Below are 14,801 nucleotides of genomic sequence, written 5' to 3'. Positions count from 1 at the left end.
AGATACGTACATAAGTCCTATCGCAGGAGAAGTGGGCTCCTAACAGGCGTGACGCCTGGGCATAGACCACCATACACAGAGACAATTTTTCTAGATAATAGCCTATCACGCAGGATACAATTTAAATTAAAAAATGCAATTTTCACCTTGAAATGAACAAATGATTACAATTTCTATACAAATTAAGGCATCCAGGCTGTGCCTCAGTACTGTGCCGGGGCCATGAAACTAGACATAATTACCATGAAATACATTTTCAAATATTTGTATTTTGTCCATCGCTTTAAAACATGCCACTCTGCTTTCTGTGAGTTTGTGATCTCACCTTCTGGGGGAAATACATAAAAAAGAGAGAAAATCATCAGAGATGAAAAGCTCTTCAATGCCAGAGATAAAAACATATTTACAAAAAAAAACACCACACTCACATGCGTACGCACAGTAAATCAACGGTCAGGCTCTGCACAGCGGCCCCCGGAGCTATCTCTAAAAGCCAAATTATGGTTCCTAATCGGGGGAATCATATCTACTAGCTATCTGCTCCTGTCTGAGATAGGCTCCTCTCTCTCTCCCCCAGCTTTGCTCTGTTCTGCACTCATCAACACAAATTCTATTTACTTGTGATTACGAACACCCTTTGAATAAAATATGTTTGTGTTTGAGATCCAAAGTTTCGGTAGATTCTGAACTCAACAGATTCTTGAAAGAGTAGGGTGTTGCATGGAGAGAGCACCTTCTTTGGGCAGTGGTGCTGGAGGTGGTCTGGTGAGGGAATGAAAAAGAAAGAGGGAGACAGAGAGAGAGAGAGAGACGGGAGGAGAGAGAGAGAGACGGGAGGAGAGTGAGAGAGGGATAAAAGTGTCGCCCATGGGAAATGTGAGACCTCAGACTGTTATGTTTGTATCATGATTCATACAGAGATTGAGCATTCAATTATTTGGAAAAAGTACCTCACCCAACTCACATTTTCAGTAGCAGTGTTATTATTTTACAATTATTGAGCGGCAGGGTTTAATTTATGCAGACCGTTGTCAGTCATTTTCCCATTATTTGGTCAGAATTAGGTTTATTCACATAGTAGTACATCTTTTAGATGATGAAAACATGTGATGGCTCCATGCTAGTCAATCAAACCTGGACATAGGTCCCTATTGGCAGGAAACAGTAAAGGAACCCAGCCCAAGAAATGTTCACTCGAAAATAGATTACATCTTTACCCTCCCTGGCCCTGTGGCCGGTCTGGTGCAGTCCAGAGAGGGCTTATAAACCCTCCATCCCCCTTCTCCCCTCCATACCCCCTTCTCCCCTCCATACCCCCTTCCCTTCTTCTCGTTTCCCCCTCCATCTGTTAGACTCCCTCAGCCACAGAGGTGCACATCAGATTTCAATAGTTGACCTCTTAATGCTGGATCAGCGCCACACCGGCAGCAATTTCACACTCAAGATGAAAGGGACATGAACAGAGAGGACACTGGGGGTGATATGGGGCCCTGACCACGCCAGTGGACGCCCCTCTGACCGCTTCACTGTGGCAGCCGCCAGGGCTCAGCTACACTGGGCCAGATATGGTGTATGGAGAGAGAGGTACAGCAGTACAGACCTGGGAAACTGACAACTAACAGCTCACTGAGCACGCAAAAAAACACTAGAGAACCAAGAAACTGATGGTAAACTACAGCCCTACTCAGCACAGCAGAGGCAACACACAACCTAATGGAGAGTGAGTCTGACATTTTGTTTTTACAGTAAAGACCCACTGTATCAGGGAAATGACACGGGATGTGTTAGTTTAGCCTATCAATGTCACGGCTCCTGTGTGTCAAAGAAAGAGCATTTCTATATGAATTAATTAATCATTGGGAAAATAAACAATAGTAGGAAAACAAAAATAGGAAATCAAGATGTAAGAATCTGTATGTTATTATTAGTTCAACCTTTGCATGTTATAATTTATTTTCAGTATGAATGTGGTGTATGTGTCAGTTTTCTGAAGGAACATCAGTTGAATTGAGAGTTTGGTGACACAGCCTCTGGGCTTGAATACTTCTGAGTAATGTATTCCTTAAGTGGCTGTCAGGTCCATGAAGGTCTGGTGGAAGTGTGTAAATGGAGTGTCAGATCAGCGCCCCATGGAACAGAGGTGAGGAGTGTGTGTGTGTGTGTGTGTGTGTGTGTGTGTGTGTGTGTGTGTGTGTGTGTGTGTGTGTGTGTGTGTGTGTGTGTGTGTGTGTGTGTGTGTGTGTGTGTGTGTGTGTGTGCATGTGCGTGTGTGTGTGCGTGTCTGTCTGTCTGTGTGCGTGTTTGTGTGTGCATGTGTGTGTGTATAATGACAGTTCATCCCAGTCCCCAGAGCCCTGTGTCTGTCCTCTCCTCTCTTCTGTGTTCCAGGCCCTGGCTCTCTCTCTGCCTCCCCCTGTCTGTCTGTCCCCTCCTCTCCTCTGTGTTTCAGGCCCTGGCTCTCTCTCTGCCTTCCCCTGTCTGTCCCCTCCTCTCCTCTGTGTTCCAGGCCCTGGCTCTCTCTCTGCCTCCCCCTGTCTGCTCCTCACTGCTCCCGACTGGGCACAGCTGGAGATCAGCTCCTTATTCATTCATGAGTAGAGCACCGGATAAATAAAAGGTTCATTACCGCGCTAAAGTGTTACTAATGACATGTACCTGCCACCGAGCACCTCAGAAAATCTAATGTGACACACTAGAATGGAAAATCGCTGCACTAGGGCCTCCAGTGATGCCGCCACATACTCAATGGAAATTTCCCTGTGCCTGCCCCTCATTTGTGACTCTCTAAAACCAATATTTACAATCCCATAGTCATTATGTCCTACCAGGCCCTGTGCACCCGCTGTCACGACCTCCATATTAGCTGGAAATTGGACTTTGCGAACTTAGCAGGGGAGGAGAGCCTCTTCTCTCAGATGAGAGGGGGCAGCACCAGGGTACCCAGCATGGTGCTGGGGCCATATCATATGATATTCAACCTCACCTCTCTAAGAAGAGAAATGAATACCCCCTCTCCCCCTAACCCACCTCATCACGCAGCATTCCATCATTTGGCAATCTAATGTCACAATGCACAGTGATGTACAGCCTACAAATGCACAACTGCTTTCATTATTTTGTATTTATTAAAAAATAATTCATTACTGATGATTCATCAGGCACTTTTTTTGATTTATTCAAGAGATGTATTGTGAAATTTTAATCACAAAACATTTTCTTCACAGGTTATAAAAATGTGTCAATAATCTGGTGCACTTGATACCCTTAGAGTTCTATGTCATTAACTTATGTAAATAGGCCGCCTAGCCCAGTGTTGAGCAGCAGCTAGGCTGTATGCTATTGTAATTATCTCATTAAGACAGTTAAATGCCTACTCCGATTGTTGTTACACAAGCAATGCTGCATGGAGAAAGTTGTGTGGCTGCCATGGTAACAGGGCTTAAGAGTCTTTTATCATGCACTTGAGAGAAATGGTGCATAAGGCCCTGGTAAATGACCTTCTGACAGACACTTGCCAGCTCCACAGATGTTCAACACAACGCTAATATATTTTTAAGAAGATAGACAATACTTTTATATGCAGATATTGTAGAATCTGATATCAAATATTAAAATGGATGTGTTGCACCAGATCAAGTTATCGATCCAGAGTTGCATTAAATTATTGTTTTCTTTTACAAACTGTGGAATAATGATTGTTTTCTTATACAAACTGTGGAATAATGATTGTTTTCTTAAACAAACTATGGAATAATGATTGTTTTCTTAAACAAACTGTGAAATAATGATTGTTTTCTTATACAAACTGTGGAATAATGATTGTTTTCTTAAACAAACTATGGAATAATGATTGTTTTCTTATACAAACTGTGAAATAATGATTGTTTTCTATACATAAATGCTAAGAAAGTGGACATGACCTGTGGAAATAATCAATGAGTCTAAAAAGAAATGAACTAGGGAACAATATATCCAAAATCAATTGCACATTAGCCTGAACATGAAAATGTTTTCACAACATAACAATGATTTGTTATGTTTTATTCACCAATACATCATTTTGTTTATATTTATATTTTCATGAAAAGAACCAACAATTGATAATTAAGTCCACTGTTATTTCACTTCAGCTGCTGCTCCTGTCAACAATGAAATAATAAGTGATGTGCAGTCTGGAACGTACAGTACAGCATCATGCTCCTCACCTCTCAGTCTGGAACGTACAGTACAGCATCATGCTCCTCACCTCTCAGTCTGGAACGTACAGTACAGCATCATGCTCCTCACCTCTCAGTCTGGAACGTACAGTACAGCATCATGCTCCTCACCTCTCAGTCTGGAACGTACAGTACAGCATCATGCTCCTCACCTCTCAGTCTGGAACGTACAGTACAGCATCATGCTCCTCACCTCTCAGTCTGGAACGTACAGTACAGCATCATGCTCCTCACCTCTCAGTCTGGAACGTACAGTACAGCATCATGCTCCTCACCTCTCAGTCTGGAACGTACAGTACAGCATCATGCTCCTCACCTCTCAGTCTGGAACGTACAGTACAGCATCATGCTCCTCACCTCTCAGTCTGGAACGCACAGTACAGCATCATGCTCCTCACCTCTCAGTCTGGAATGCACAGTACAGCGTCATGCTCCTCACCTCTCAGTCTGCATTGGGTTCCCCTGCTAGCCAGCTGCATGTTGTTGTCCTCCCCGGGCCTCCTGGCCTAGAAGACCTGCTGGTGGAGTCTTAAGGGCCCTCTAATTGAATCAGTGGCCCCATCAGCATCTCAGCAGAGACTCAAATGACTGTTTCCTCAACATGTCTGCCATTTTGACTGATTAATTCATCCCACGCCAAACTAAATGTTCTGCCTTGTTTGTCATATTACAACCCAGCTCTACACTCTCCTCCTCCCTATCAATTTAATATTTTCTGGCTCTGAGCCTGTCTACATGAAGCATTTCTGGAAAGCTCTAATTATTGTTATAAGACCACTAAAGCAAACTTAATTTCTCAGAGTAGATTAGCTGTTAATTGCAACTGTTTGAAATACTGCCAGGGAGAGATTAAGATTAGGTTGGTAACGTGAACATGTGATTTTCACATAACCCACTTAGAATATTATCGACAGCGGCAGATAACCTAGTGGTTAGAGCGTTGGACTAGTAACCGAAAGGTATTAAGATCGAATCCCGAGCTGACAAGGTAAAAATCTGTCATTCTGCACCTGAACAAGACAGTTAACCCACTGTTCCTAGGCTGTCAGTGAAAATAAGAATTTGTTCTTAACTTAAACTGACTTGCCTAGTTAAATGAAGGTAAAATATATGTGTGTATCTTGTCTTAACCAACATGCATAGAATGCTGTAGGGAAGTCCTGGCCATCAGATTAATGTAAACACCTTCTTTAAAAAATACAGGTATGATAATATATAAAGATACAAAATACACTGAAACCAAAACAGAAAGTGATATTATTTATTGTAGGTGTGTTACCATTACAGGCATGTTGCTACATTGTAGTAATTGTCCGAAGCGAAAGAGATAACTGTGGCGTAGTAGAAGGATTGCCGATTGGTCATACAATTATCAACACCCTCTGGCTCAAAATCATTCTGCCATTTTGTTACTGTAAACCTGGAGACATACAGTAAGAGATCTCTCAAGGCAAAATTATATTTATGCATAGCTCCTACCTAAATGTAGGAGGACCTTTTCACCGCTCTCAGATGTGGTAGCACTTGGGAGTGAATTCCTCCTGGTTTTGGATTCCCACCATTCATCACTACACGAAGAGGCGACAACTTCACCGCGGGTCCCTAATTATGCCCATAATGGAAGGTCTGAATACTCTGTGCTGTGGTCGCCAGCATCTCTGCCAGGGGGGATATCCTCACTCCACATGTCTGCTCTGCTGAGGACTACGTGTATTTAGCGGTGTGTGTATGTGTGTGTGTGTGTGTGTGCGAGTGTGTGTGTGTGTGCGAGTGTGTGTGTGTGTGCGAGTGTGTGTGTGAGAGAGAGAGTGATTGAGAGCGAGTGAGATAGAGAGAGTGAGAGAGAGAGAGCAGAGAGAGAGACAGAGAGAGAGCAGAGATAGAGAGACAGGGAGAGAGAGAGAGAGAGAGAGAGAGAGCAGAGAGAGTGATTGAGAGTGTGAGAGAGAGAGTGAGAAAGAGACAGAGGCGAGAGAGAGAGAGCAGAGAGAAAGAGAGAGAGAGAGAGAGAGAGAGAGAGAGAGAGAGAGAGAGAGACAGAGCAGAGCAGAGCCCATGTATTGGCCAACTCTTCTCTCCTTGGCAAACAGGCACAATACGAAGAGGAGAATGAGAAATGCTCAGTGTTGGTTAAACACTCTCCGTGTTGTTTAAACACTCGCAGTGTTGGTTAAACACTCTCAGTGTCGGTTAAACACTCTCTGTGTTGTAAGATCACAGAGCTTAAATGACAGCCAAGGAAAACATTTCCCCAAGTGCTTCCTTAGGGTCCTATAAACCACATTAGACACTCCAGCCCGGCAGTTCATTTAGGCTTATATGTGGGGACCGCCACTGAACACGGCAACAAGATCTCACAGTCAAACTAAACAATTAGACATTTATCCACATTTCTTCAAAAATAACATTTCTAAGTTGCGCCAAATGTCAAATTTCGAAGTGTTTGTGACACCCAGGGTTAACTCCTCGTCAAATCAAATCAAATGTTATTTTTCTTTCACATGAGCTGGATACAACAGGTGTAGACTTCCATGACCATAAAATACATGAGAATGAAGGTATATACAGAGAGTATCAGATCAATGTGCGAGGTATTTGAGGAAGATATGTACGTACATGAAAGCAGGGTAAAGTGACTAGACAGAATAGATAATAAGAGAAAGAATAATAACAAGAGTAGCAGCAGTATATGATGTGTGAAAATGTGTGTATGTGTATTGCGTCAGTGGAGGCTGCTAAGAGTAGGAAGGAGAGGACCATCCTCCTCAATTAATTTTTGATCAAACTATACTAAATATATTCACATAATAATTGATTAAAACACACTGTTTTGCTATGAAGGTGTACAGCCTCAACGGCACTCTGTAGGGTAGCACCATGGTGTAGCCCGAGGACAGTTAGTTTCCGTCCTCCTCTAGGTACATTGACTTCAGTCCAAAACTTAGAATGCTCATGGTTCTCACCCCCTTCCATAGACTAACATAATACCTATGACAACTTCCGGAGGATGTCCTCCAACCTATCAGAGCATGAACTGACATGTTGTACACACAATAAAAGGATCAGACAATTAATCTAGTACTAAAATCATAAGCTACAGCTAGCAAGCACTGCAATGAATAAAATGTGGTGAGTAGTTGACTCAAAGAGAGAAATACAAAAGTTGAACAGTTTTGAACAACTACATTTTTTTTTAAATGAAGGAGAAGCAAGAGAGAGAGAGAGCGAGCTGTAATCTGTTTAACTTTCACTTACTTAGCTAGTGAATGCAGCTAGCTAGTTTAGCCTACTGAAACACCCGACTCAAACAGAGGGATGCTATGTTAGCTAGCTGGCTATGGCTGTCCAACACTGGAACTCTTCCAAATCAAGGTAAGCTTATGGTTTTATAAATATATTGGCCACTGGGGCCCACCGGTGTAACTGCTTAACTGCTTGCTGACTGTACACTGTACTGCATGATTGTAGCAGGCTTACTAATGTGTTATTTCGAGTAGCTATATTGACTATGACGTTAGCTAATATGGTGACAATGATGTAGGCTGTGTGCAGCGGTTAGTGGTTATGATAGGAAGGTTTGGCTTGGAAAGTTTTTGTTGCCTGGTCACAGACAGCTGATATTGTGCACTGAAGACCACAAGCAAAGGGAAAAAGTGAGAGGAGGAGAACAAATAGATGCAAGAAGGAATGGAATGAGCAAAGTGATCATGCTGTTTGTTTGTGGCTGCTATGAAAGGGACCTATTTTTGCTTGTGATCAGGGGTGTATTCATTCTTCCGATGCTGTTGAAAAAACTTTTTTAATAGAAAACTCTCATTTACAACTGTTGGACTAATGATTACAACCTAGATCAGCTCGATGCCGGCAAGAGTGTGCAAGGTGGTATTAAATGTGTCACTGTCTGTCAACTCAACTACTAAAAATATTATCTCGACCTGTGCACCTACGTTATAAACTTTCATTCATAGGCTAGGTTGTAGCAAACTCATGATAGGTACAGGGAACATTTGAGTATAATGTGTAGTAGCTTAAACCTTTTGATGTTACAATGAGCTGGGTGAATAGAATTTGAATGACAGTCATCCAACACGCTGTAATAGAAATAAGGCCATGCTCACAAAAAAAAAGAATAATCCTCCCTCATCTTAAACGTCACCGACCACCACTGGTATGCGTGTATGTGTTATGTGTGTGTGTGTACATATGTAGTGTATGTGAATGTGTGTGGGTTTTGTTTGTCAGTGTAGTGTGTGTGAGGGACGGAGTGTGTGTATAGTGCTATTTAGAATTATTATGGCTTGAGGGTAGAAACTGTCTCGGAGCCTGTTGGTCTGAGAGCTGATGCACCGGTACCGTTTGCCAGACATTAACAGAGTGAACAGTCTACGGCTTGGGTTGCTGAAGTTTTTGGTAATTTTTCGGTAATTCCTCTGACACCACCTGATATAGAGGTCATGGATGGCAGGGAACTCGGCCCCAGTGATATACTGTGGTGTCCACACTACTCTCTGTAGTACGTTGTGGTCGAGGGTGGTGCATTTGCCATACCAAGCGGTGAGACAGTCAGTCAAGATGCTCTCGATGGTGCAGCTGTAGAACCTTTTGAGTATCCGAGGCCCTTGCCAAATTTTTTCAGCCTCCTGAAGGGGAAGAGGTGCTGTCGTGCTCTGTGTGGGTTTGTGTGGACCATGTTAAGTCCTTAGTGATGTGGATGCCAAGGGTCTTCAAGCTCTCGACCCACTCACCTACTGCCCCGTCGATATGGATGGAGGTGTGCTTTCCCCTTTTTCTCCTGTATTCCACGATCAGCTCCTTGGTCTTACTGACATTGATGGAGAGGTTGTTGTCCTGGCACCAAACTGCCAACTCTCTGACCTCCTCCCTGTAGGCTGTCTCATTGGCGTCTGTGATCAGGCCTACCACCTTTGTGTCATCAGCAAACTTGTTGATAGAATTGGAGTCATGTGTGGAGTGGCTCCAGGGTGTCTGTTGATGTGTCATGATCAGCCTTTCAAAGCACTTCATAATTACAGATGTGAGTGCAACAGAGTGATAGTCATTTAGGCAGGTTACCTTGGAGTTATTGGGAACAGGGACAATGGTGGTCAGCTTGAAATATGTTGGGATTACAGACTGGGACAAGGAGAGATTGAAAAAGTCAGTGAAGGCACTTGCCAGCTGGTCTTAACCTGTTTACGTTTTACACACATCGGCCATGTAGAGAGAGATCACACACATAGGATTCCACCTTCCTCCTATATTGTTTTTTCTCATGTTTGATGTCTTGTCAGAGGTCGTAGCAGGCTTTCTTGTATGCATCCATGTCCATGTCCCGTTCTTTCTAAGTGGTAGCTCTAGCCTTTAGCCCTGCACTAAGGATATTGCCTGTAATCCATGGTTTTTGGTTTGGATATGTTTGTCACTGTGGGGACTATGTCGTCTATGCACTTATTGATGAAGCCCATGACTGATGTGATAAAATCCTCAATGCTATCGGAGGAATCCAGGGAACATATCCTGGTGTGTACTATCAAAACAGTCTTGTAGCCACGCGTCTGTTTCATAGGAGCACGCATTGAGCTCGTAAGCAGGAAGTTACCTCTGGGTGTGTGGTTTCAAGTTTGTCTATGGCCCCATACAGTTTGTTGAGTACCAAAGTGGTGTTGGCTTGTGGAGAGATGTAAACAGCCGGTAGACAGCCTGTTCAGTATCGTTCCATTTCTCCAAAAGTCCAAATTTGAAGTTGCTCCAAACATCAAATTTAGAAGATTAAAGGTAAAAGTTTTGGATAGGGTTAAAACATTACATTTAGACACTCATTCTAAATGGTTAACCCTTTAGACTCCAATATAACTCTAGAATGCTGCTGTAGATTACTGAGAATTTTCAAGATAAAGCAAATGTTCTCACACATTTCAAACAGATGTAGCTCAAAACAAAGAACAAATTAAGAGTTAAGTTAACTTGGTTTTAAAGAGCACATCCGCTTTCTTAATATTACACTACAGTCATTTCAATAGGAATAACACCATTTTTTCCCCATTGTGTAAAACCACTCACAACAACAAAAACATACAATATTTAAATATTAGTAAAATTGACTAAATTACTCACTCAAAATGAACCAAATATAATATATTATACTTTAAAATGTTTTAACAATTATCCAAAATGTGACCAGAGGACAATATTCTGAAAGTACAGCACCAGTCTGTCAGGATTTGGCCAGGGTTGTTCCGGTTTTGGTCACTAGATGCCCCCATTGTGCTTTTTGACCCTTTTGTTTTCCCTTGTTTCCAGTTATTATTTGCACCTGTGCCTCGTTTCCCTTGATTGTATTTAAACCCTTAGTTTTCCTTGGTTCTTTGCTCTGTGTTTGAATGTTGGCACCCAGCCCCAGTGATGCTGTGAACATTTGTTGCGCCAGTTGGACTCTCTTGTGGTACGCTGTTTTTGTTCTTGTTTATTTATTTATTTATTTTTTCTGCTGTACCTACCACCTTGTGGATTTACCTTTGTTCTCTTGGAATTACATTTGATGTTGTGGATTTATATTTTTGCCTGAACTTTCCTTTTTACTTTATTAAAACACCGTCTCAAGTACTGCTGTGTCTACCTCATCTTCTGGGTTCTGCTGGCTATTCGTGGCTCAGTTGCTAAGTGACTGTTTCTCACACCGGAGACTTGGGTTCGTAACCGGGTCCTGACACAGTCAAAAGAATGGACAGACCTATTTTGCCTGTTATAATGAAGATGTCAAAAGTATATGAAATAACACAAAGTAACCAAAAAAAGTGAAACAAATCAAAATATATTTTATATTTGAGATTCTTCAAAGTAGCCACCATTTACCCCTGATGACAGCTTTGCACACATTTCACATTCTCTCAGCCAGCTTCACCTGGAATGCTTTTCCAACAGTCTTGAAGGAGTTCCCACATATGCTGAGCACTTGTTGGCTGCTTTTCCTTCACTTTGTGGTCCAACTCATCCCAAACCATCTCAATTGGATTGAGGTCGGATGATTGTAGAGGCCAGGTCATCTGCTGCAGCACTACATTCTCCATCTTGGTCAGGCCAAAGGCCATATTTCCAATGGTCAAATGTCCATTGCTGGTGTTTCTTGGCCCAAGCAAGTCTCTTCTTCTTATTGGTGTCCTTTAGTAGTGGTTTCTTTGCAGCAATTCGACCATGAAGGCCTAATTCACACCGTCTCCTCTGAACAGTTGATGTTGAGTTGTCTGTTACTTGAACTCAGTGAAGCATTTATTTGCGCTGCAATTTCTGAGGCTGATAAATCTAATGAACTTATCCTCTGCAGCAGAGGGTCTTCCTTTCCTGTGATGGTCCTCATGAGAGCCAGTTTCATCATAGCGCTTGATGTTTTTGCAACTGCACTTGAAACTTTCAAAGTTCTTGACATTTTCTGCATTGACTGACCATTTCTTAAAGTAATGATGGACTATTGTTTCTCTTTGCTTATTTGAGCTGTTCTTGCCATAGTATGGACTTGGTCTTTTACCAAATAGGGTTATCTTCTGTATACCACCCCTACCTTGTCACAACACAACTGATTGGCTCAAACGCATTAAGAAGGAAAGAAATTCCATAAATTAACTTTTAACAAGGAACACCTGATTGAAATGCATTCCAGGTGACTACCTCATGAAGCTGGTTGAGAGAATGCCAAGTGTGTGCAAAGCTGTCATCAAGGCAAAGGGTAGCTACTTTGAAGAATCTCAAATATTAAATACATTGATTTGTTTTAATACTTTTTTCGTTACTACATGGATGTGTTATTACATCGTTTTGATGACTTCACTATTCTACAACGTAGAAAATAGTACAAATAAAGAAAAACCCTTGAATGATTAGCTGTCCAAACTTTTGACTGGTACTGTATAAATGGGAAGCAGTCAAATGCCTTCACCTTTCAAAGACAGGGGTGAGACAATTAATTTAAATGCAGGTGCACTATCCTTCTGACCCTATGCAGCCAGGTCCCATCTACTTTTTAACTCCTCGCAACGAAGAGGCTATGAACATCACATGCCCTGCACCAAAGTCAAGGGCAGGACAGAAACAGGCTCTCCGAAAATATAGATTCCCTTGTTCATGCGTGGATCGGACGGACCGGTTCATCACTGGCGTCGAGTTTCCAGTCATCAGCACTATCTGCAATGCCTCTATTCACATGACTCTCTCCTAACACACACGCTATACGTTGCTGCTACTATAAAAAAATAATATCCTGCTCCTCAGCCACTTTACCCCTGAATGTATGAATATAACTACCTCATCTATCACCAATATCACTGATATTGTTCTTGTACATACTGTGTATTATTTTGTTCTTTCTCTACTGACATTGACACTTGTTCATTTTTTCTTTATATTGACACTATCTATTTTTGACATTGCTACTATGCAAGTATGTCACGTCCTGACCATAGAAAGCCTTTATTTTCTATGGTAGAGTAGGTCAGGGCGTGACTAGGGGTTTAGTCTAGTTTATATTTTCTATGTGGGGTTCTAGTTTGTTTGTTCTATCTTGGTGTTTTAGTATGATTCCCAATTAGAGGCAGCTGGCTATACTTAAGTAGCATTTTTTTCCACCTGTGTGTTATGGGATATTGTTTTTAGTTAATGCACGTAGCATCTCTGTAGTCACGGTTCGTTGTTAGTTTATTGTTTATTTGTTTTTTGTCTTTGCTAAGTTTCACTTCATTCATTAAAATGATGTGGAACTCAGCATACGCTGCGCTGCGCTGATCGTGACAAAGCAACCATTTCACTGTACCGTTTACACCGTCTGTAGCGAGCCATCCACCTAGCAAGATGTGGCTTTACACCGTCTGTAGCGACCCATCCACTTAGCAAGATGTGGCTTTACACCGTCTGTAGCGACCCATCCACTTAGCAAGATGTGGCTTTACACCGTCTGTAGCGACCCATCCACTTAGCAAGATGTGGCTTTACACCGTCTGTAGCGAGCCATCCACTTAGCAAGATGTGGCTTTACACCGTCTGTAGCGACCCATCCACTTAGCAAGATGTGGCTTTACACCGTCTGTAGCGACCCATCCACTTAGCAAGATGTGGCTTTACACCGTCTGTAGCGACCCATCCACTTAGCAAGATGTGGCTTTACACCGTCTGTAGCGACCCATCCACTTAGCAAGATGTGGCTTTACATCGTCTGTAGCGACCCATCCACTTAGCAAGATGTGGCTTTACACCGTCTGTAGCGACCCATCCACTTAGCAAGATGTGGCTTTACACCGTCTGTAGCGACCCATCCACTTAGCAAGATGTGGCTTTACACCGTCTGTAGCGACCCATCCACTTAGCAAGATGTGGCTTTACACCGTCTGTAGCGACCCATCCACTTAGCAAGATGTGGCTTTACACCGTCTGTAGCGACCCATCCACTTAGCAAGATGTGGCTTTACACCGTCTGTAGCGACCCATCCACTTAGCAAGATGTGGCTTTACACCGTCTGTAGCGACCCATCCACTTAGCAAGATGTGGCTTTACACCGTCTGTAGCGACCCATCCACTTAGCAAGATGTGGCTTTACACCGTCTGTAGCGACCCATCCACTTAGCAAGATGTGGCTTTACACCGTCTGTAGCGACCCATCCACTTAGCAAGATGTGGCTTTACACCGTCTGTAGCGACCCATCCACTTAGCAAGATGTGGCTTTACACCGTCTGTAGCGACCCATCCACTTAGCAAGATGTGGCTTTACACCGTCTGTAGCGACCCATCCACTTAGCAAGATGTGGCTTTACACCGTCTGTAGCGACCCATCCACTTAGCAAGATGTGGCTTTACACCGTCTGTAGCGACCCATCCACTTAGCAAGATGTGGCTTTACACCGTCTGTAGCGACCCATCCACTTAGCAAGATGTGGCTTTACACCGTCTGTAGCGACCCATCCACTTAGCAAGATGTGGCTTTACACCGTCTGTAGCGACCCATCCACTTAGCAAGATGTGGCTTTACACCGTCTGTAGCGACCCATCCACTTAGCAAGATGTGGCTTTCAAATGATCCATTAGACAAGTGTCTGGCTAAGCGTCATCTAATATTGATCAAATATTTTCTGTTTAATTATTGTAGGCTACTACTTTTACCACTTAATCTTTACTACACTACTCACTGTTTAGCACGACCTCACATGTGAATCCTTAAAGAGATGGGTGGGGCTGGCTTAAGAGGGTGGGAACAATCTTGAATGGTGTACCAAAACATTCAAGGGCCATTTTCTAAAAACTAGGGTTACAAGTTCATCAACTTTCAAAGCAGAATTACTTTACCAGTGTTCCTCAATTGCAGTGTATGATATACCATATTCTAGCTCCGAGTCTCTACTTTTATCCAATGTAAAAAAAACGCAATTTCAAATTTTGCTAGATAAGACCGGATCAAGGTGTCGGTCACAAATGGCAATCACTCCATAGCACTCACTTCTGTCATCATGAAGTGATTTGAGAGGCTTCAGTAGTTATCATATCACCTCCACCTTACCTGACACCCAAGACCCACTGCAATTTGCATGCCGTCCTAATAAATCCA

The sequence above is a fragment of the Oncorhynchus mykiss genome, chromosome 7 (assembly GCF_013265735.2).
Source record: "Oncorhynchus mykiss isolate Arlee chromosome 7, USDA_OmykA_1.1, whole genome shotgun sequence".
NCBI lineage: Eukaryota > Metazoa > Chordata > Actinopteri > Salmoniformes > Salmonidae > Oncorhynchus > Oncorhynchus mykiss.
The sequence above is the reverse complement of the archived record's forward strand: the minus strand, read 5'-3'. Positions refer to the sequence as shown.